Here is a 26,072-nt window from a genome sequence, read left to right on the forward strand (position 1 = left end):
TAAGCATATGCAAAAACTGTTGAGCAATTTTGTGGCATAATTAAAGTGTTAAGGAAGGGCTAGTAAATGGTGCAATGGGTAAAGTTATTGATTTCATTAGTTTTCCAAATAGAGATGAGGTTGAATACTTGGGTATAAAGTTTGATCAGATTGATGGCATAAAGCAGATTGGTCAATGTATTGTATATTGCTTGCTTGTAAAGGATTTATATGTCTGGCAATAACAGTTTCCATTCTCATTAGCATATGCTGTCACTATCCATAAATTACAAAGTTTGAGTGTAGATACAGCTTTTCTTAATATTGGAAGTACAGTACCCTCCCAAAAAGGTATGTCATATGTTGTTTTTTCTAATGTTAGAACATTGTTTGGTTTGTTTTTAGTTGATTTTGATGATAGCAACATGCTGATGTGGGCTGTTTAAGAGAGTACAATCGGTTAAGAAGTGTATACGCTCCACATTTATGTCTGTACTCTACATATGAAAAACACACAATAGGTCCAAAGTGGAAACTCCCACATGAGTCAACAGATGTTTAAGACAAAAAGGAAAAGAGGGGTGACCTCAACTGTGTCAAGAAGAGGAAATTGGAAAATAAAGAGGATATTGTAGGTTACCAGTTGGAAAACAGTATAGGTGTCAACTGCTATGCAAATGTTGTTCTCAATGTACTCTTTCATTTACCATATGTTGTAAATGGAATTTAACAAAAAACAAGAGGTTGTGTTCTGTACTGTAAAATTGATTACTATGTTTACTGAATGAAAGGTCAGTAATACAGTTTGCTTCATCCATTCACGACTTTGTTGAGACATGTACTGGATCGGTAGTATTTACTCTCAACACTCAAAAAGATGCACAAGAATTTATAATGGGCATCATAGGTGTATTAGAAAATGAAGAAGTAAATATTGATGATTTATTTGGACTGACTATGAGTGTGAAGATTTCTCTTTTACATCCTGCACTCAAATACATTCTGATGGAGTTCTCTACTTAACTCTACCGGATTCCAAAACTGTGTCTCAAACCAAAACATGACCTTCCCAAATTGTAGATCAGATGTTACATCTACTTTGTATCTACAAAAAACAGTAAAACATCTTATGCTGATGCTACATTGATGCAGAGCAGATGGCTCTAAATTTGAAACCAAAATTACAAACTTCAAAGCTGGACAAATTTCAATTCTTGAAAAACGTACACTACTGTAGCTATCATTTTTCATGAAGGAGTCAATATAACACGTGGACACTACACAGTTTTTTTAAAGACTGAAACTGGATGGACAGAATGCAATGACAGTAGCCTTATATTCAAAGTAAAACTTCCTTTCAAACTACGAAATTCTTACCTTCTGTTTCTTCAACCAATATTCTAACATATATTTCTGGTAAACAAAATAACCTATAATATTTCTTCTATGGAGAATGAGTCTTTTAGACATCATTCTGCCTACTAGAGATGACGCCCTTGAAAACTTCACCAAAAAAAGTAAAAAACCTTGTATCATCCACAAAGAAGATGAAATAACATCTGGACACTACTTACAATCAAGCAGAGATTACCTTACAAACTACCTAACTGAAAACTGGTATTTTTTAAATAAAAAATCTAAAGAGGACTTCTACAAACAAAAAATGGAACAGTTCACTTCTGGGACTTCTAATATAATAAGTTAAGACATCAAACGGCCTATCAGGGGTGATGTCTCATAATGGATTTCAAATATTGAAATTGACTTATTGGTACAATCAAACAACAAAAATACCACTAAACTGGAAAAAAGATTAGAAACTATACACTGGTGCAAACATCTATTTTCTAGAAATACAAATAGTAACAAAGTTATTCAAATTAAACACGTCATTGGACACCCAAGGAGTTTTTAAAAAGTAACAATATATGGACAAAATATGATAAGAAGACCATGACAATCCAACAGTTGTTTTAAGAATACCTGAAAATTAATAAAGAAGAATCATTATTATAACACAAACATACTGTAGTCTCTCTTAATTGATTACCATATTGTACGATATTTTTCAGCCTACCAAGGGTGAGGTTTCTATAACGTTTTTATCTACTGCTATCCTTCATACATTTTAATTGCATTATAACAGTCTTCACATACAAAAATACTTATATAAAACTTATATCTATTACACTACTTAATATGTTTAGGTAAAACAGTTAATCATTTTTAGTGAGTGTGACACATAGTAATGTTAATTTAAAATAATGTACTATGCATTTATGTTTTTTCTTAACAGTCTATATGATTGGTTTTTTTCCCCGCACTGTTCAGTGATGAGTATCTGTGCAACACTTTATGGTGTAAAAAGGTATGGAAGATAAGAACACTGAAGAAGGGAAAATAAGATGCTTAGATAATATGTACAGTATTATTGCTATACAATGATACACATTTCTTGTGTTTCACAATTTTTTATTTGTTTCAGATCATGTAACTTGAACTTCTATTTATGTTTTCTTTCTTTTTACACAGCTTAAAGGACCTATGTATTGCAGCAATGTAGGTAACTAATTACACCTTTCACCATTCATGAAGTATCCATAAACATTTCTAACTAAACATAGGTAATTATATTGATACACCAATACACACTAATGGAAACATTTGATATATCCACATGTACACTTGCTTGTATATACACTAACTTAACAAGGCATACACTCATCCATACACTGACAAACCCAGGAACACTCTGATACATAGACTGAAACATCCTGACATACACTGACGGATACATTGACATGCCCAATCACACACTGATGTGTACACTAACAAACCCAGGCACACACTTATGCATCCACTGACACACCCAGCCACACACTGATACATACTCATCCATACACAGACACAACCAGGTACACACTGATACATATTCTGACACACCTAGGCACACACTGACATATATGCTGACACACCCAGGAACACACTGATCCATACATTGAGACAACCAGGCCCACAATTATGAATACACGGACACACCCAGGTACAAACTGATGTATACACTGACACCTTCAGTCACACTCTGATGCAAACACTGACACATCCAGCTAGACATTGATACATACACTGTTGTACCCAGGCACACATTAACGCATACCCTGCCATACCCAGGCACACACTGACACATACACTAACAGACCCTGGCACCCACTGATCTATATACAAACACACCCAGACACACACTGTTGCATACACTGACACACCCAGGCACACATTGATACATACTCTGAGACACCCAGGTACACACTGACACATACACTCACACCCCCAGCACACTCTGATGCATACACTGACACATGCAGCCAGACACCGATACATACACTGTCATCCCCAGGCACACATTAATGCATACACTACCACACCCAGGCACACACTAATGCGTACGCTGTCACATGCAGGCACATACTCATGCACCCACTAACACAGTCAAGTACACACTCTTCCATACACATGCATACCCACTCAGTCAGAGAAAAAACCCATTACATATGCTTTTAGTCACACCTAACATGTTACTTTATCAGTAATTTTACAAACACATATCAACACACATACTAACAGGTGCATACAATGTCATACAACAAAAAACACACAGCTGTCTTTCTTTTAACCAGATAAGGCAGTTCTTACAAAATTTGATTTTTGGAAACTATTTATTTTTGGGATTGAAAAAACAACAAAAACAAGGCACACAAAATCAGCACATAGAGAAAAACCTTCCAAAAAGTTCCCATATGCTTCAAGTGTGGGATGACAATCGGAAAAGCTTCAGTGCTAGGCACCACAATCGTATCTCCCACCTGGAGCTGTCCAGTTTTCAGCTGAGATGCCTACTCTCGCCTCTTCTCAGCTTGTAACAGGTGTCGGTGGTGCATCCGCTGTAGATGCTTCAACATTGATGTAGTGCCATGATTGTATTTCTTGCAGCTGCCTCTGCATAAAGTTTTACTGCACATCTTGCACTGAACTTGCCATGCAACACCTTTTTTCTCACCTGAAGGGATGGAAAAAAATGTTCAGACAATACTCTCTTTTCTTCTGGGCTCTCTTTCTTCAGAAGAGACTGATGAAGAATCTTCAGAATCAGGAGCCTGTGCAGAAATAGAAACAGCCAACTTTCTAGGCAAAAATCACCCAAGAGAAATAAGTGCAGACGGGTGTGGACAAGCCTGTGTAAGCTAAGAGCAAAAGAAAAATGGGGCAAAAAAGGGTGTGGACTTTCTTTTCAAAGATGAAGTATGTTTTAGCAAATCAGATCACTTTATGTGTCACATGATATTCGTGAAGACATCGCAGTGACATTGTGACATAATCACAAATACCAAAATATGTATTAAAACGTGTATATAAAGTTAAATTACTCATGAGTACCTATCTAAAAACATGAAAATAATAAACCTTCAACCTCAAAAATAATGAATGCCTACTTATCATTTTATCTCTCTGTAAAAATCATGGCACGTTTTGTGAATATTCTTCAACAGGACTATCTGTGATAGGACAATTCAAAAATAATTCACGAATATTGGAAATGTAAACAAAAAAGCAACAAAAGAAAACACAGACACATAAGTAACACACATTCAGGGTCAGACTCATTGCAAAACCAAGCTGAAGGTAGCACACATGATGGGCTCACTTGGCAGCTATTGAAGATAACTTGCCAATCCAGCCATACCATAATTGTGTGATATGTACTACATAGGTCATCATCATCACAGTTTCACTTTTCCGCTGTGCAGGTTAGCTATCCCACCTCATCATGGCAGTCCTTGAATCTCATCTGCTATGCAGTCTATAAAACCCTATTTCAGATGGCAAAATCCCATACATAATGTGGACTGAACTAATTACAAAGGGCCTAATTAGGAGTGCGGTGGATGGGAAGGCCCGCCTGCTGAACTTCCGACGAGGAGGTTGCCGCCACACTGGCTACCTCCCGTCGAACCCATTAAGACTTTTTCGCTAGGCTGACTGCTGAACTGAGGTTCCCACCAGTCAGCCTAGTGAGAAAGTGGCGGCAGCATTGTCTCCGGCTCGTAATCGAGCTGGCGGCAATGCTGTCATCTTCAGTGTGCACAGCAGACAGTGAACATTGCAAGGGTGCTGGGCAGGGGGACCCCTGCACTGCCCATGCCAAGTCCACCACGGTCAGCCCATCGGGATCACTGATCCTGGTGGAGATGGCAGTACCCTGGAGGTCTGACCACCAAGGTCTTAATGTGGCGGTCGTACTGTCACAGCAGTGGCGGTCCTGACTGCCAGCGAGGCTGGCGGTCTCAAGACCGGCAGCATCGTAATGAGGCCCAAAGTGTTGACCACTGTGGACAACGACAGAAGCTCATGGCCACAGGCCTTGCGCTGCTGTAGTTGAATTAATATAAACGTAATAAACTTTCTTTATGCTGAAAAAAAACACTAGCAATTCACTGAAAAAGAACCAAAGGTTACAGGGATGTTATAGTTAGGCACTGAATTTACTTGCCCCAAACCATGGAAATTAAGTAGGTATAGTGACCAGCCCTAACTGTAACTTACGCCCCACAATGCACTGCATATGACCTCACATATTACATCACACATGATGTGGTCAGTGACATCACTGATGACATCTCAAATGACATCAGTGATAACATCCCTGGTGATGTCATTCACCTAGACACACTCACACCTCCCAGACGCACCCATACAAAAGTCTCATACACCCAGTCACACTCTCACAGAATTACTCATATACCCAATCACACACCCATACACGTACACAAAAATACCACTCACTTGGAAAATACACTCGCATACCCATTCCATTATTCATCTACCAGTCACAAACACCACTAATTTTGTCATGTAATTACTCAGACACTGCCTTATACACCCATAATGTCATTCACACATCTACACACCACTTACAAAGGCAATCTATACTTATTCTCGTAAACAGTCAATGACTGAGCCACACACACACACCCATAGATATACTGATACAATCAATTAGTCAACCTTACAGCAACGCACACACCTAGTTATACAGACATATAGCCACCCAGACAATAAGTCTCGCCTATACAACTACTTCTATACCCACCCACTCACCCACACACTTACTGACATGCCCACTTACTTACTCATATACATAGTATAACATGCTCTCCTATACAGACACTGACACAAGTATACACTCACACATACATTCACCTACACACTCACTCATGCATAGTCACTGACACACCCACCTAGTCTCCCATATAGATACTGATAAAGCCTCTAACTCACTCAAAGTTCCTCTCCTTCACCCACTCACTCAATCATAAAAGCACTCAGTCACTCATTTACCATTAGAACTACTGAGAAATCCACTAAATCGCACACAGAACTACTCACACATCTACTTCTTTACCTATACCACCAAACAAAAACCCACTCACTCAGTAAAACAGCTACTGACATAGCCAGTCACCCAACTGTACAACTGCTCACACAACCACTCACATACAATTGTAGAAACGCACATATCACCTCAGATTACATCAATTACAAATACTATCCCTGATCAGTACCTCTGGAAGAGCACTAATTTAACTTAAGCAGCACCTTAGTATGCATTTTTAACTCTTGCAAATGTTCTTATACAGTTAAACAGATTGGATGATGCAATTAGTGATGTCATGAGTGATGTCACTGATCATGTCATGAGTGATGTAATATGTGGGGTCATAAGCAGTGCATTGCAGGGTGTAAGTTATAGTTAGAGCTGGTAACTATAACTGCTGAATTTCTATTGTTTTGTGTGAGTAGATTTTGTACCTAACTATAATGTCCCTGTAACCTTTGGTTTTGTCAGTATATATATATATATATATATATATATATATATATATGACCTACTCACAAGTAGGTAGTTATAGTTAGGAATGTGTTTCCATAGGAAAAGCATTTTTTTACTTGCCTATATCTTTGGCGTCGTTTGACGAATCTTCACACAATTTTCTAATTAAAAAAGTGTGCAGGTTATTCTTGTTGCACAATGAAAGTTTTGAGGTGATCCGTCAAGCGGGGACCGAGAAAAGGTGGGGGGTAGAAAAATAAGTGTGTTTCTCATTTTAATTCCCCTAGGGGTTTTGAACATGGCTACAGCCTGAACCACTGGACTGCATTACACCAAATTTGGCTGACAGAAGGGTAGCTTTTGGTCTGCAGATCACACTTTCCCTTATTTTGTGTAAATCCGTTCAGTCGTTTTTGAGATATTAAAGGAAAAACAAATTTGTATACCTCGGAGGAGCCTAAGCATGAATCTCATGGTGACATCTGATTGGCTGTCAGCACTTTAACCAGGAAGTGCTGGCAGCCATCTTGGGACCAATATATATGATAGCACCCCGTTGAAATGCATTGTAGTGATGGCATGTTTTTAGTGTTACAAAAAGGAGAATGTATAAAGGGTGGTGTTAGTTACAATATAAATCATTTGTTGATTGTACCATACTAATTTTAGGATTGTGGTGTCTTCTAAGGTGATGTTACCCTGCTGGGGTTTCATGAATCATGTTCGAGAGAAAACTGTTTTCTCATGATTTTCCCATAGACGTCATGGTAGGTGCTCCAGAAGCTAAAATGAGAGCATATTTTCTGTTAATTCACACTATCTTTCTCAGCCTTATGAGAATAAAGTCTGACATTCTCAGAACAACATGTGCTTCCAACAGGAGCAGTCTGTCTGTTGATTCACTTGTGTTCAGCGTTGCCAGATTTTAAAAGCCTTCTATAGCCCAAAGCTGTTAAACGACCAGCTCAAAGTAAGCCCAAATGAACCGGTCCCAGCCCAAAAAGTTGCCCAAACTTTTAACACTGAACTAATTCAATTGTAGGCTGAAGCAAACATTTTAAAGCATAAATCTAATTTCTATTGTAAGCAAATATGTGAAACTCACAGTGCCTAGATTATGCATTGCATTACACACTACAAAATGAAAATAAACATGGAAAAATGGTCATTCACTTCTTATGATGAACAAAATTGGAACATGTAGTAAATCTGGACTTGGTGAGACACATAAATCTTTGATTATGTGCACAGCAGTCCTTCTTTGACAAACCTTTTCATATTGAAGCCTGTAGCAGCTAATTTAATAATTTAGCCACTGACTAAGATCACGAACAGAACCATCCAGTTGAGGCTGAGCACTGACCATGTTCCCTCATTTCGCTTAGCTTAGCCAATGAGACCACATTTGTGCTTGTACTGGCTGCCACTGGAGTGAAATAAATGAATAAATCAGCTGAGCACACAGCTCAAAGTGCATTAGAAAAAAGTATGGGAACAGTGATGCTGCATGCAATGGGGTGGAGTTAAACGTGTGGCTAAGAAATCCAAAATATTCTCTTTCAGGTAGCTACATACAGAACAACTCATGCCTTTAACGAAAAAATAGGAAAATTAAGTTAAGTTAATCACTGTGTATTACGAAACCTCTATTAATTGATGCACTGAAAGGTCTGTATGTAACCAAAAAGCCACAGAACGAAATCTTGGTTGGTGCAATGGAGAATTGTGCAAATGTAAATCATTAGGTTAAACTTGCATTATAGGCAGTATAAGATAGACTGCTACCAAACATGCAAAAAGGTTTCAGATAACATGGTTTAAGTAATAATCAAACTGTAGGTAATGATTTATTTTAATTTAACTGCCCTACAAAGCATACACTGCACAGCTCAGCTGGTAACCCCCTTGCATTACGAGTTGAAAACAATAACTCTTTGTCATCACCAACCTTCATGTGAATCCATCCAGTGCTTAATTTGTGCTTGTTGTTTCCGGTGCGGAGCACCAGCACTTTTTTTTGAGGACCAGCACTTTGTTTTTCTGCCTCAAGCATTTACTGCAAGCCAAAGACACATATGAGAAAGATGGAGGAAGCGAAAAACGAAAAAGGTCAGAAATGGAGAACAGAAAGCTGCAGCTGTGAGGTGAAGTGGCTTTAAATGGATTAAAGAGGATCGAGATGGCTTCAGGATTACTCTGCCTCACTATTCCGTGTTCGCACATTTAATTGCAGCAGCCGCATGTTTAAGAGGAGAGCTCTGGGCACGGCACGTTTTTATTTACAAATTAAGAACTGGCTATGCCACTCAATCTGGTGCAGACCGTAAGCGCAACGTGCACTTCTGTGTTAGGCTAGATGACACAAGATGTGCCCTTGTCTGCCACTCCAGCCTGGTTACTTCTGTAGCTGGGAGAAAGGCTGCCGAAGGGAATTCTGGGAGCTGTAGTCTTTTTCTGTAGGCTGGCCACTAGTCTAAGGTGCTTAGAAATGCAGCAATTGTCACTGAATTTCTGAAAAATAACCCTTGCTAGCAAACACCCAAACCACCCCCCTTAAGTAGCCATTAAATGCTGTATGGGCTTGGACAATGTCACTTAACAAAAATGAGCCATATGCATCTTCAAGGGGCCCCCCCTCTGCAGTGCCAGCTGCACAGTGGTTTTTCAATCCTGTGATGCTTCAGATCCACTGCGCTCAATCCACAACTAGCCCCTGAATTTTAAAAATACGGAATACTTGTACTTCTTCTGCTCACAAAGGCACAAATTGCAGCACACCTGACCTACCTTGTCTTCTGCTGTGCACCGACCGGCGGCACTTTGTCAGTGTCGGGGAGGGGCAGGCACGTCGCAACCAGCAGGTTGTTTGACTTTGGCACTTGGCCTGAGGAGCCTCCTGGGCCCCCCAATCTCTCACTCTGGGGCTGGCAGGCAGTGGCAGCCGAGCGACACCCACAGCCGCGCTGATGCGTGCAAGAGAAGAGAGGGCCCACCACATTGCTTAAGTTGCATCGTGCGCAGTGCTGTGCGAACAAGTGAGAAGACAAGCACCCAATATTGAAAATGCAGACAGAATAGAAAGACTCTGCGTGGCCTGGGGATAAGAGCACCTTACCTGCCGAGTGGAGGGGTAAGAAGTTAGCATTTTACCCGTTCCTGCATCCTTCTTCATGGCCCACCCATGATTCTTCATATGACCCTCCTAGATCCAGAACCGGGCCTGGATGCCAGGGGACAGAGTGCGGAGAACATGGGCAATGACAACCTACAATCCTGTCAGCTGCAAGAGAGCACATTTAAAAGCCTGAAAGGGCTGGAAAGGGTCACTTTCCGTGATGTAAGCATAATTATCACCTAGCTCAATAGAACCCATATTTCTATTCCTTAAGGGTGAAATGCTGAGTGGGTGTGCCGAGATTAAATCCCAGCCTTTACACAGCTCCATGCAACATCCATAGTAAAATAAAGGTATCTTACTTATAAGTAGGCTTCTAACAGGTTCTTCCGAGGGGAGCTCCCTCGGTTTTATGGCTGACTGTGTCCTTGGTATTAGGCATGTGTTGACGCTCCCAGTCCTCGATGGGTCTCTGTGCTAGTAGTATAAATTTCTAGATGGAGGTTGCATCCTGTAACAGACACTGCCCCACCTTTACTGTTCAAACCGCATCATGCACCCAGGGGTAGTGCCCCACTCACCACCACCAAAAAAACCTTTCTCTCCCCTTAAGGCCGATTGAGTCCTACTGCATGCAAAAAAGCTGAATGTGTCACCTCACCCGGTATTTGCTACAACTTAGGAATGCGTTCCTACTGCTGTCAACAGCTGCGATATCTGCGCACCGCACATTCACTTCAGTTCTGTTCCTGCAGTCTGTGTGCGCCGCGGCATGCGGGCAGCCGGCTGGGGCAGGCCAGTCATTTTTGGCAGGGGCTGGGCCATCAATTAGTAGCGCTTTCGGGTGCTACTAGATTGGCGGCCCTCTCCCCCAATTCGCAAGCAACATGATTACATGATCTTAGCACATTGCCAGTGCTGCTGCCGGCTGCCTGCTATACGTGTTGTATTACATAAATAATTTGCATGCAGGTCTTGTGACACTGTCACTGACGAAGAATACATTTTATATTCAATTTCTCACGTGTGGGTGGGGGCAGTACACGTCCGCTGCTGGTGGCGCCGCCCCGCAAACACTTTCCCCCACAACGGGCTAATAATCGCCCAACAATTAGGCTCCCGCGATATGGTTTTTTTCCCGCACAAATGGGAAAAATATCGCCCATTTGTGCGGGAAATCGCCCAATCTGGCAACACTGCTTGTGTTCTGCTGCAGCCTCCCAGTGTTCTGAAGAACGACTAGAGCGCTAAGTCTTACGTATGACAAAAGTCTGGCACACCTGAAGCCATCTTGATTGATTCAAACTGGTAAAACTTAAAACATTCAATTTAGAAAAGAACAAAATGAGGGGGTTTATTTTGTCTTAGAAATTATGGCTAGTGCTGTAGGGGAAACAGCCTATACAATGAAGGCTGAACCCTGCATGCCAACACCATGCAGCCTTAACCATGCATGCCATTACTATGCATGCCTTTACAACGAATATGCCTTTACCACAATGAATTTCGTTGTAAAGGTTTTACAAGTAATTAGTAAATAAATAAAAAAAAAAAAATATATATATATATATATATATATATATATATATATATATATATATATATATATATATATATATATGTGTGTGTGTGGAGAGAGAGAGACCCGATTCACAAAGGTAAACTTAAATCTTGAGACCAAAAGTCTGAATATAGACCAAAGGTCTAAATTTACTATGGGTAAGTTTACTTTTGTGAATCAGGCTCATATATGGGAAAAGTGTTTTTTATTTTAGGTGGGTATGGGTTTTTGGGTGGCAAGGGAATTTTTTTAGTGTAGGGTGAGTATGGATGTTTAGGAGAGAAGAGTCATTTTAGGGTTTAGAGGGGGTATGGGTTTTGGGTGGCAAGGGTAATATTACGGTTTAGTGTGGGGTATATGATTTTGGGTGGCAAAGGTAATTTTAGGGTATAGTGTAGGTATAGGTTTTGGAGTGGCAAGGGTAATTTTAGGGTTTAGGGTGGGTATGATTTTTGAGTGGCAAGGGTAATTTTAGGGTTTAGGGTGGGTAAGGGGTTTTGGGTGGCAGGGCTTTTTAGGGTTTAGGGTGGGTATTGGTTTTTGGGTGGCAAGGGTAATTTTAGGGTTTAGGTTGGGTATGGGTTTTTGAGTGACAAGTGTGATATAAGGGTTTAGGGTGGGTATGGGTCTTTGGGGTTTAAGGTGTTTTAGGGTTTTAGAAAACTAACATTACCTTTACATTCTGTGCGTTTCAGATTTGACCTTTAATAGATGAAGACATGCACTGGCAAGCCAGCGTTATTTGCCAGCAAAGAACAGCTGAAGGGCTGAAGTGTCTCTTGAATGCAGTATGACCTAGAGATACATCTCAGTAATATAAGAACTTTCTAAACTCAGTAAGTGAATTTCTCAAATTGAACAGCTCCCTGTGAGTTTATATTTCGAAGAAACCACAACTTTTGAAGATTTAATCAGGAATCAAGGTAGTTGACATAAATCCTGTCATGGAAAATTCAATAAGTGTAGGTTGGTAAGGGCTCAGAAAAAAAGAGACTTGGAAGAATCAGGACCATCTATCGGAGGGGCAGAAGGAAAGCAATGACGGGATCACCTGGCAGAGATGAAGAAGATCTGCATCTTTTGCACAGCAAGTGAGGGTGATCTTCATGAGTTCATGACACTTAATGCTGATTAATAATATCAGAAAAATGGCCACTGACCTACAGGATACTGCTGTTGTAGCGAGAATAGCTGTTGGAGAAGTAGCAAAAGATGACATGTACCACCTGAATTGCCTCACTATGTTCCTGAATCGCAATTGATTGCTCATGGGAAAAAGAAAAAAACTCAAATGGAGGTTAGGATGAAAGAAAAGACGATAGAGGTGCAGGCTTTCATTGAACTCATCAACTTCATAGAAAACTCATTAGGGGAAGATTTTTTCTGCTTCAAGCTGTGTGCGGTGCGTCACAAGTATGCCGCTCGTCTTGTAGGACTTGGAGTTCAGAAGGAGGTCAGCAAAGTTTGCTTCAAGGAAAAGGTTCTTGACTACTTTCCACAGGGCCAAGTGCAGAATAGTGGAAAGCATGTTGTGCTTATTTTCGACCAAGGCACGAAGCAAATGCTAAGCATGCTTTTGCAGATTATGAAGGAAATGCAGCCATGCTGCCAAATGCTGCCAATATCATTCAAGAAGACATCTTGGGATCTAATGGATTTCACTTTGAAGCCACATTTCCACCAAACTGACAAAATAACTCAGTACCAAAGAAATTTGTAAATGCTTGTTCCAGTGCTGTTGAATGGATCTGGCATCAACAGCCAAGACTCGCACGAATCCCAGGAAAATCTTACTATCTTCCAAACAATCAAGTTCAGCTGCATCTACTTTAGTGGCATTGCTCAGGCTTTCGGAAAAGAGACTTCCACTGCCTTGCTGGTGTTTCACAGCTTCACTGGCTGTGGCACTGTCTCCGTATTCAATGGAAAAGGGAAGAAATCTGGATGGATGGCCTGGAAATCTTATCTGGAATTTACAGCACATTCGCTAACAATGCCAGGAATCCATTCATAGCAGTAGACATTCTGAGGGACAGCTTCCAAATTCTTGAACACTTTACCATAATCTTGTACAAGAGTAGAAGCCAATTGGAGTCCGTGAATGAAGCTCGTAGAGAAATGTTTTGTCAGCAAAACGACAATGGAAGCCATCCCACCGACACAGTCTGCTCTTCTTGAACATAAAAAGCGTGCTGTATACCAAGCAGGGATATGACGTACTTCAGCAGGAGCTACTCACTCCGAAGGGTTGGGGGTGGTAAATGGACAGAGACAGTCAGCGCCGGACCCCATTGTGAACAGCACTAGCAGTGGCATCTAAGGCATGTGGTGTACTTGCCAAGGGTGGCTGCAAAGCTGCAGCTGGTTGCACAGGCAAGTGAGCTTGCAAGAAGGCGCTGTGGACCTGCACTGAACTTTATAAGTGCATCAGAAACTGAGCTCAGAAAAGCATTTTTGTTGAAAAGTTTATTAAACACAGAACATATCTGCAGATTTTAAAGTTCTATTTTTACTTTTGATTTTTTAAAGGTCATTTAACACAGTAGAAATCTACAATGAAATGAGTTCTGTATATAAGAGGTCTTGTTTTCCAAAAGTAATGATGCTTACTGTGGTCCTCAGCGCCTGTTGCGCAGCCCAATTTCTGGAAAATATCACATGACAGGATCCATGAGCACTGATCACGTGGATCCTGTCAGAAACTATTAGCATATGACCAAACAAAATTCCACACACATTTTGGTGCTTTTGTCCATCCTGGCCCATTGATCTTGCTAAGGACCCTAACTATAAACTTAAACTGTCAACACAGGGTGCAAAACGTCAACACTGAAAAAGTTAACTAGTCACTTTTCAGCTTTTGATTGCTGTATTTAACAATTAAAGATGTAAGAACTTTGCCCAGATGGGTGTTCATGTATTAACTTGTTGGAATTCCTTCAGCAGGAAAAGTTTCCACATATTTAAATATAATTTAAAATGGGTGAAAAAAATATTCCTTCTTTGTCATGAAGTATTTAGTTTATTATTCATCCAAAACCTAATTTAAGTGCAGACACTATTCTCAAAGCAGCAGTTATTCTGAGAAGCCAATGAGACTTTAGAGTAATGGGAACATATTTTGCTTTTTTTGGTCTGAGGTATTGAATCTTAAATGGCCTTCTAGTGACAATCAAGGCGACACAGAAATAATTAAGTGCTCTGAGGGACTGATTTTTAATGGAAAGGTTTGCTTTCAGATGTCCTACAGTATGAACACAAATTAAACCCTAAACTAAAGACCAGTTTTCAAACATAATTGCGATTCAAAGAAAACAAGCTCTGCAAATACACTTGGCCTGATCTTATCCACCTATCATTGTTTAATCGTTTCAAAATTGCCGCCATGTTGATTTAAACGTGGTGGCTATTATGGGACAGTAGAATGGTTATGCATTACGCGCATTGTGGAAAATAACATTTCAAGATGGTTGGTTGTTTTAGTACTGGCTGTCCTGGCTGAATTGCATTGCATTGATAATTAGCAAACCAGCAGCACTGGCTGGGGAGCTACCAGGTGCTTTGACATATAAGTGAACAATTCAGTAGTACTATTTGGGAAGCTGGGTACTAAATTTAAAAAAATGTAGCTTAGAAACAGTGGCAAAGGAGCTGTCATGCATTCACAAAATGAACAAAATGGGACAGGAGCTCTTAAAGGAGTAAAGAGAAGGGAACAGTAATAACAGCCATAGCAGTTAGTGCGAAAGCCTTGAGGCAGATGCACTGGATATTACACAAAAATGCAATGGACCCAGTGGCTGAACTGGGCTGAACCACTGCCCCATGCTGTACCATATCCTGTCAATGGAAACAAACTGAGATTGACACATGAACAGACTAATGGCTGAGGTGGAATGGCCCACAACTTATCTAGGTAAATATATTTGTGAATGTATTATTTTATGAGAGCTAGACAAATAAATAAAGTCGCCTGGCCAGACCTACCAAGACACACATTTTAATCCATTTTAATCATCTGAACCACGAGTGCCAAGCAAGGCAATGGAGACCTCGACATAGTTTATGTAGTCTTTGGACATTCATAATAGAGCCTGGAAGCTGCTGTTTGTGGAGTCACGTGATATTGTAAGGGTCTGATGCCACAAAAATGGCTGCTGCTAGGCATGGACCATCACAGTATAGGACACTCCTCTGCTGTGTACTCTACCACCGACCCAGGCATATCACATCCTACATCCCAGTGTGGTGTAGGCTGCAGCAAACTATCTGAAAACGAGCAACATGACACTTGGTACAAGGTTCATTATGCGATGTGCTTATCATTTTAGCTGAACAGTAATGCAACTTACAGAGCATTCGTAGGCAGTGGTTATGTGGAGTAGTGTACTCCCTATGTTTTTTGGGATACTTACTGAACATAAATGTATCTACTCTGTACCCACCCCAAATATATGTAAATGGTATTTTTGGAACGGAAGAGGGAATGTTTACCGTTTTTAGCGTATTCTTGGGTGAAGAAGATTATATATGCAGGTCTAGTTTTGTGGAATTTGAAGGAAACGGTTTTGAGAAATTTGTGCTTCAAGGTGCTGCATCACTCTATGCCCAATTTCACACATGTATGTACACATGCATGCCATGAAGAGGGTGGATATTTGATGCCCTGTTGCAGAGGGGCTGACTTTACTCCAATCTCTTCAGGTCACAATACATGCAGCTATAGAACTAACCAATAACGGTCACTGCACTCCCAGGCTGTAGACCACAAGTTCCATTCCTTAACTTCTTAACTTCTTAAGTCCTTAACTTCTAGCTAAAAGCCAGAAGGAAGGAGGCATAATTTGTGGATCCTGTAAACTTAGGGTCAGTACTTTACACATTTCCTTTGACTAGGAGGTGCTGCACTCCTGCAGAAATTCCACACTCTGATGTACATTGTTGGTGCCCCTGCCATCTTGGGGCCATCATTTCATGGAAAGCTTTGGGTAAACCTCCGCCTCTCAGGGAATTATACGATGCTTCCTTGTGGTAGCGTGAATTTTGATTAGGTAGCTCTGGTCACATTCCTTAGCTCTGCATGACCTTTTTTGTGTTCCCTCTTTTTAATTTAATTACTTTTTTTTGTTAGGGGTGCCCGTCCCACCCGGACACACCGCATGGCCTCTTTTTGTTGGGAGCTAAAAGAAGAGATGTTGGACCAAATGGCGAACAAATCAAACATTCACCACCAGTCACAGATCTGAGCTTAATCCATTGTTTTTTGTTCACTGTGCCACCCCAGTTTGGACCCAGCCATATGCAAATCAGTCTTGACCCTGCTCCCCATACGAACAGTCCAACCCAAACTGCTTTTTGTTGGGGGCATCTCCCACCCCCATAGCTGCTCTGTCCAGCCCTCTGCCGGATATAATCCATCTCTGCTGATGCCGGCAGCATACTTTAACCATGCCTACTCCAAGCGGACAGGGTGATTGCCACCCCTCTCCCCCCAGAAACAGGCACTGGGAGGGGTGGTCAGGGCACCACAGCTTAGAGGGTGCAACGACACTGCACCTGCTTCATATATCATTGGAAGATCATAAAAGGGGTCCCGGGCCCTTGTCTCTTTGGTGGAGGGGGCACGATGGTACTCCCCATTTCCATTTTCATGGTGGGGCCCAACATTGGGGTTCCGGGCCCCTTTTTCTTCCGGGTGGGGATGGGAGTCCCGGGTCTCCTTGTGTAAAAAACGGTCTTGGGGGGGGTGGTTAGGATCCCTGGGCCTCAAGAACTCTCCCTGCCAGAGTTAATTAAATAATACTGATCTTTCATTGACCCCTGGCCCACCCTGGGGGCTTTGGAAAATGTTGCAGCTGAGTTCCATGTACCCTATTTGTCCACTGGGGTGTCAGAGGTTAAAATCCTTCTCCCTGCGATATCACGGGGACCATTGGACTGTTTTGCACAGCCTTGGGCTCATCTTCAGTCCTCCTGGCCACTAAGGTGGCACAACTGCAGGGAGCTAGTTCCACCGGCTCCATGCACCAGCATTTCTCCTTGTTCTTGTCTTCTAATGCTTCTTTCCTCCAGTGTGGGCACAGAAGTCCAGTTCAAATTGATCGTTAGGGGTTTTAAGAGAACTACTTCCCTGGTCTTGGAGAGAGCCCAACTGGCCCTTGGGTCAATTGTAAGCAGTCGTTAGTCCCTGAGAGCATCAGGGGGTTTGTCCTTCCAGTTGTCCATTTTCTGAAGAGCCCAGTTGTGAACTATGTCTTTTTTTATTTAACCATTGCACGTATATGTCCAGTGGGAAAAATCAAGAGAATTCTATGACACATTTCTAACACTAGGGGTGGCCGAGGAATACCCTGCTCGCCGAACTCCACAGTTTTAGGTGGAGTTTCTCTCTAACTCCACAGATTTCCATGGAGTGAAACTCTGCAAGCTCCACCCAGGCCTGGTACATGTATGTGCTTGGGACTTGAATATCTGAATGGGGCTCACATTTTTCATCCCAGTTTGATTACTCACTTAACTTTGTAGGCTAAAGGGAAGCAAAACTGTATGATAAGGCAGATTTTCCCCTATGGGTATAATAAAGTGCCACTGAAGACAAAACAGTAAACCATACTGAATTTACCTGAGTGCCCACTAATATTATAATATATAATATTATAAGGCCTATCCAGGTCAATAACTAACTCTGCAGAGTGCCCTCTGTGCCAGGCTACCTGAGTGTAGTTCCTGGTGGGGCGTACGGCAGTAGATTCACACACTCAGCCCTCAAATGTATGCACACATGTGCACACATGTTCATGTGTAACCAGCCAAGTACCTCCTACCTTATCTTAAAAGGCAGACTCTGGCGGTAAACATGCATAGTCCATTTACAGTGTGATTACCATGGGTGGGGCACAGGTTGTGAGCCACACCCAAAGTTAAAAGTTCCAAACCAGGTGACCCAGAAGTGAAAATCCAGATATCTGACACTGTCCGTCTGCCTTAAAGACCACCTACCCAACCTAGCGATGATGCCATGTAGCCCTACCGGGAACTCAAATTACATTACAAACCCTCCAGGTCCTAAGTTGGATGCATTGAGGACACTAAACTGCTTCATGTACTGAGGCTGATCCACAGTAAAAAGCCCAGAAGCAGGTGATCCAGAATCAAAACATTCCGCAGGTTGAATGGACAGAACCCTTTTCATTAAAGAAATGAATGCACCATTTTCAATTATTGCAATCCGTTTAGCGATAGACCAGCTATCCATCTGGAAAGCTCCTGGCAGTGATGGTGTTATCTCAAAATTCTATATAACGTTCAAGTTACCCTTTCACCAAAATTGGTGAACATCCATAGCGTTGCTTGGTATGCTGGTGAACTCCCAGGCACACCAAAGAAGGCGATTCTAACTATGTTCCAGAGCTGAAAAATTCTGAAACGATCCTGTGTAATAGGATACATGCAGTTCTTCTGCAGTTTGACCATCTAGACCAGAGAAGATTCGGCCCTGGTAGGAGTACACTTCCTCCAGTATTCGTAGACCTTTTCATGCTATGTACAGCATCCCAGCCAAAAATTACATTGCTAGTGGTGTCTTCCATCGGCATGGAAAAATCTTTTGTCGTGCTCAACCGGAATTATTTATGTATGGTGTTCAGAGGACATACTAAAATGGATCTGAATACTTTACTCCAAGTGCACTGCCTGGATTAGAATCGGAGAAGGCGATTTCAGAACATATACTGGTCCAAAGAGGAACCAGGCAGGGCTGCCCCCTGTCCCCACTATTTGCTCTAGTCATGGAGCCCCTGCTGAACTACATCAGTACAGAGGTAGCATGCATTGGCATGTGATATTAGATAACTCACATTATGTCATCATGTGCAGATGATGTACAGCTATATATCCAAGACATGTCATCTCGTCATATGCAGATAATAAATTGCTATATATATATGAGGCCTATGGACAGGTCTTCTGACAGAATTGAGTAGACTGGAAAAGTTTAGTTTGGCCACGGGGCTCAAACTTAATATCAGCAAATCCTGATTTTCTTTTTTTCACAAACAGAACCCTTTTAGCGCATCCACTAAAACATTACGTGGTTTATCACGGGAATCTCAAACCTTTAAATGATTAGTCATAAATGTTTACAGCCACCCTGCAGTCATTATAGAAGGAAATGTGCCACTTTGCTGCTTAACAAATGTCAGTGAAATTCTGGAAGCAGTTACCGTATCACCACTCCGATGAGTGGCACTCTCTAAAATGGTACTCCTGCCACCCAAGCTCTTCTTCTGTGCCCACATAACAACTATTCACACTGCACATTTTTCAAAGGATCTAAACACATACTATCCTAATTAATACGGGGAACCGGAAGACAGAGATTCACTATAACCAAATTACACTCACTAGTGGAGGAGCCTAGGTGCCCCTGGATTTTGAGGCGTATTACCTGGCAGCGCAGCTGCAATGGGTGTAGCCTGGTTGTGCCCCCGTGCAGATTCCTAATAGAAATGCACATAAAAGCAGCAACTGGCAAATTAACACCTCCGCTGCCAGGCCTTTTCCCCCTCAGGTGCCAGGCCTTTCTTTGGCTATTTGGGGCATTTCGCGCTTAGGCCCTCCTAACTTTTTGTCCACATAAGCTTCCCATGCCAAATTTGCGTCCTTTTTTTCCAACATCCTAGGGATTCTAGAGGTACCCAGAGTTTGTGGGTTCCCCTAAGAGGAGACAAGAAATCATCAGACAAAATACATCGAAAATGTTTTTTTTTTAAATGGGGAAAAAAGGGCTGCTGAAGAAGGCTTGTGGTTTTTTCCCTGAAAATGGCATCAACAAAGTGTTTGCGATGATAAAATCACCATCATCCCAGCTTTTAGGAACAGGCAGGCATGATACAGAAAACCAAATTTTTCAACACAATTTGGGCATTTTACTGGGACATACCCCATTTGAACTATTTTTTGTGCTTTTAGCCTCCTTACTGTCAGTAACAGAAATGGGTTTGAAACCAGTGTTGGATCCCAGAAACCTAAACATGTCTAAAAAGTAGATGAAATTCTGAACTCACCAAGGGGTCATTTGTGTAGATCCTACAAGCTTTTCCTACAAAAAATAGCAGCTGAAATAAAACAGTATTGAAATTGAGGTGAAAAAAAAGCAATTTTTCTCCATATTTTACTCTGTAACCTTTTCCTACGATGTCGGATTTTCAAAAGTAATATACCGTTACGTCTGCTTGACTCTTCTGGTTAGGGGATATATTGGGCTTCTAGGTTCATCAAGATCCCTAGGTTCTGAGAGCCAATAAAGGAGCTGCACCTTGCAATGGGGTTTCCTTGTATACTTGGTATACAGCAATTCATTTGGTGAAATCTAAAGAGTGAAAAAGAGGTATCAAGGAAACCTTTATATTTCCAGAATGAGCACAACATAAGGTTTAGAGAAGCAGTGGTTATTTGCACATCTCTGAATTCTGGGGTGCCCATACTAGCATGTGATTTACAGGGCATTTCTGAAATAGATGTGTTTTTTACACACTGAATTACATTTGGAAGGAAAAAATGTAGAGAGACTCAAGGGGCAATAACACTTGTTCTGCTATTCTGTGTTCCGCCAAGTGTCCCGATAAAAATGGTACCTCACTTGCGTGGTTAGGCCTACTTCTCGTGACAGGTAACACAAAATGGACACATCACATTTTTTCATTGAAAGCTGATGTGTTTTTTGGAAAGTGCCTAGTTGTGGATTTTGATCTCTAGCTAAGCCGGCACCTAGGAAAACCTACCAAACCGGTGCATTTTCGAAAACTAGATACCTGGGGGAATCCAAGATGGGGTGACTTGTGGGACTCTCACCAGTTTCTGGTACCCAGAATCCTTTGCGAACATCAAAAGTTGGCAAAAAAACACCTTTTACTCTCATTTTGGTGACAGAAGGTTCTGGAATCTGAGAGGAGCTACAAATTTCCTTCCACCCAGCGTTCCCCCAAGTCTTCTGATACAAATGGTACCTCACTTGTGTGAGCAGGCCTAGTGCCCGCAACAGGAGATGCCCCAAAACACAACATGGACACATCACATTTTCCCAAAGAAAACAGAGCCGTTTTTTGCAAAGCGCCTAGCTGTGCATTTTGCTCTCTAGCTCAGCCGGCACGTAGGAAAGCTTACCAAACCTGTGCATTTTTAAAAACTAGACACCTAGGGGAATCCAAGATGGGGTTACTTGTGGGCCTCTCACCAGGTTCTGTTACCTGGAATCCTTTGCAAACCTCACCATTTGGCCAAAAAAACACTTTTTCCTCACATTTCAGTGACAGAAAGTTCTAGAATCTGAGAGGAGCCACAAATTTCCTTCCACACAGCGTTCCCACAAGTCTCCCCGTAAAAATGGTACCTTCACCTAGGGAAACCTACCAAACCTGTGCAGTTTTGAAAACTAGACATCAAGGGGATCCAAGATGGGGTGACTTGTGGGGCTCTCACCGGGTTCTGTTACCCAGAATCCTTTGAAAACCTCAACATTTCGCAAAAAAATACTTTTTCTGCACATTTCGGTGATGGAAAGTTCTGGAGTCTAAGAGGAGCCACAAATTTCCTTCCACCCAGCATTCCCCCAAGTCTCCCGATAAAAATGATACCTCACTTGTGTAGCTGGCTCAGGTGCCTTCAACAGAAAAAGACCAAAAACGTAGGTGCCCCCCCCAAACACAGGTAGTTGTTTTGTAATAGATCATTTTGTTGTGTCCACGTACTTCTGTAATGTTCCAAACAGTAAAATTGTGAAAAGAAACGCACTTATGTTATGTTAAAAAGACCCCTCACCCACCAACCAAGTTGGTGGCATGCTTCATCATCGTGGTCCCACCCGAGACACCTAGCGTGTCACGGGTGTGCTTCGATGCCTGATTACAGCAGAGCAGGTTTTGCCATTTTTACCACACCTACTGGTTGGATTTGGCAGGAGGGTGAGTGATAGTTCAGTAGATCAAATTTTATTAAAAAGAGATTTCACAAAAATGAAATGCACTGTTAATAACTGAAAGGCCAAAAAAACTGAACCAATGACTCACAGCTCGCTTTACAGTCCATTCACTCACTTTTCATACATGACATGCACAAGACCATTCACTCCGCCAGCCATGGGCCCAGCACATTACAACACTTGCATCGACAGACAGCGCCACTCAAGGGCCCAACACTTTCATATGCCCACATGCCTGATACAGCAGTCACACCAGCTGATCGGAGTGTGTGGACTGCCGTTTTGCTGGCACTGCCAGCCAAGCACCACTCCACGCACACCCCCAGCCAAGCACCACCCCACGCACACTGCCAGTCAAGCGCCACTCCACACACACTGCCAGCCAAGTGCCACTCCATGCACACCGCCAGCCAAGCGTCACCCTACGTACATCGCAAGCCAGGCGCCACCACACGCACACCACCAGACAAGCGCCACCCCATGAACTCCTCCAGCCAAGTGCCACTCCACACACACCGCCAGCCAAGTGCTACTCCATACACACCGCCAGCCAAGCGCCACTCCACACACACCTCCAGCTAAGCGACACTCCATGCACACCACCATCACTTTTTTTGTTTTTAGACAACAAAGAAACCACTAGCTAATTATAAATAAGCACAAAACTACAAACACAAAAGCTATAACTGAATACATGACAGTAATGCTAACCGTGAAACTGAACATATAAAAGTATAAAACAACAGTTTACACTCACAGTAGTTCCCAGTAACGCTTCTGTGTGTGGTAACTCCAGAAACAGCCAGCCACACACAGCTTAGGCTTTGAAGGACTGTCTGGGCAGCACATCTGGCTTTCCCTCCAAAAACCTCTTCGGGCACAGACTCTACATTTCTTATTGGGCAAGTCTTTTTTGGGAGTGGGAGGAATGTGATCAGGAAAGTGGTGATCTTTCAATCTAGCCACATCCTCTACCACTGCTACTCTAGGAACTCTTGCCTGTTCCACCACAATAAGGCTCTCTATCACTGACTCCTGAAATGTAACAAATTTCATCCTTGACTCGGGAACAATCCTTAAACACAATAAAAGCATTAAAAGTTGCCAAATGAAACAAATGGATGGCCAACTTTTTATACCACACGTAAGACTTGCGAAGAGCAGTGTAAGGTTCCAATCTCTGATCTACTCTATCAACACTACCCATGTGCTTATTGTAGTCCAAAATGAACGCCCAAAGAGTCTCAGGGGAAGTACTTTCATCATGGTTAATAGTTAGCATGTACAGATCCCTCCTGTCTGCAAATTTCAAAGCTAGCGACTCATTATTACGCAAGCAGTGCACTGTCCCCTCTCAAGTTTTTTACAGACAACCTCCCTTGGATAGCCTTTCCGGTTAGAACGGATTGTGCCACAAGCAACAGTGTCCACCCTGAACAGTTCCTTGAACAACTGCACTCCAGTGTAGAAGTTATCTATGTACAAATGGTGTCCTTTGTTAAACAGTCATCTACTAAATTCCCACAGAATTTTCTCACTAACTCCAAAAAGTGGGCGGACAGAGGGGGGTCAATACTGGAAACCCTACCAGTGTAGACCCGGATGTTATAAACATATCCTGTACTACTTTCAGACAGCATAAACAATTTAATTCCAAACGGTGCCCTCTTGCTAGGAATGTACTGCCTAAAAACCAAACGACCCTTGAACAGGGTGAAAGACTCGTCCATACTTATTTCTTTGCCTGGAAAATAGACCTCTGAAAAACGATTTACAAAATGATCAAGGACAGGCCTAATCTTAAAAAGACGGTCACAATCAGGGTGATCTCGTGGCAAGGCTAAAGCATTGTCAACAAAATGCAGCATCCAAAGAAGAAACAAATACTGATTACGAGTAATGGTTGCAGGGAATATAGCAGTTGCCATCAAGGGACTAGTAGACCAATAAGAAGCCAGTGACGGCTTCCTTATCAACCCCATCAAAAAAGTCAAACCCAAGAACTTTTTCATCTCTTCCAGATTTCTGGGAATCCACTGGGTAGCTCTAGACTGAGGCCAAAGTCTGGCAGCGTTGTCCCTCAAATACTGCTCCGCATACAAGTTAGATTGCTGAATAATCTCTTCCAAAAATACATTGTCCATAAACAACTCAAAGAAATTAACAGGCAAAACGTTTTCCATATTTACTCTACACCCTGGGAGACAAGTAAAGGCAGGCAACTGTGGCTGCTCCATGTTTGGGGCAACCCAGGTGTCGGGTCTTCCAATGGGAAACCTTTCAGCCCCAGGCTGCTGCACTATTGGCACATCATTGTCCTCCTCTAAAACAGGCCCTTCATCTGCACTCAGAGTGGCTTCCTCATAAGAAGATTCCTCTCGGACAGAAATCTCACTGCCAGAATCTCTCACTACCTCCTCTGCCTCAGATGCGGTGTCAGTCTCATAATCATGGTCAGAAGATGACTCAAAAAGTATGCCAACTACCTGCTAAGCGGTCACTCTGCAGCTAGCCATGATCCTCTCTAAGAAGTGTAACTTGACAAATGAGCCAACAATAACCAGCACTGTCTAAAATAAGTAATATAGTGTGGCTTTATTACAAAAAGTTATTTACTCAGAAACTATAACAGTCTCTTGCCTGAAAAGCTAGAGTCACCAGCAACTACTCTGCACAGACACAGCAACCACCAATGATATCCCACTAAAAAGAAAAATGAAAAGCAAATTCAACATAAGACAACACAAATATCATTGTGCACAAATCTAAGGACAATTTCACACACAATCCTACATTTAGTACACCACCTACAAAGATATCATTCATGCATGGCAACATTACTCCTTTGGAGTAAAGCATGTTTACTTACCTAAAACATGCAACTACGCAAACCGCAGTTCAACCACTGCCAAAACCACAACGAGCCACAGTAAAGGAATCAAAAGCTTTGAACTAGAACAAAAAGAAGAAATAAACTGTTATAATCACAAATGCAAAACCTATGCCATTTGACAAACACCCCACCACCAAGCATTTAGAAATAATTTTCCATTGTGCCTGAGTGGATTCTGCACCCCTGGGGGTAGATGGGCCTAAAAAAAAGCCGATAAATGGCTATCAGTAATGTGCCCCCTTTGGAGGGGCAACCCTTACCAAAGGGGCCACCCTCCTACACAAAACACACACAAGATCCTTGGTGCTTAAGTCGATTCTGCCCTCCTGGGGGGAGATGGGCCTAAAAAAAATAGGCTGATCTGCTCCCAAAGGGGGCAGAAATGGCTAACAGGTATAAGTGTCTCCTGGGGGGGCAACCCTTGCTAAAGGGGGCACCCCCAACACAAAAAAACAAGGCAAAGAAATCCCTGGCGTCTTGGTGGCTTCTGTCCCCTTTGGTGGTAGATAGGCTTAAAAAATAGACCAGTCTGCCCCAAGGGGGGCAGATATGGCCAACACTAATGTACCCCTTTTGAGGGGTGACCCTTGCCCAAGGGGTGCTCCCCAGACACAAAAAACATCAGTAATGTGCCCCTTTGGGATGGCAACCCTTCCCAAA

Source organism: Pleurodeles waltl, chromosome 3_1, assembly GCF_031143425.1.
Source record: "Pleurodeles waltl isolate 20211129_DDA chromosome 3_1, aPleWal1.hap1.20221129, whole genome shotgun sequence".
NCBI classification, from domain to species: Eukaryota; Metazoa; Chordata; class Amphibia; order Caudata; family Salamandridae; genus Pleurodeles; species Pleurodeles waltl.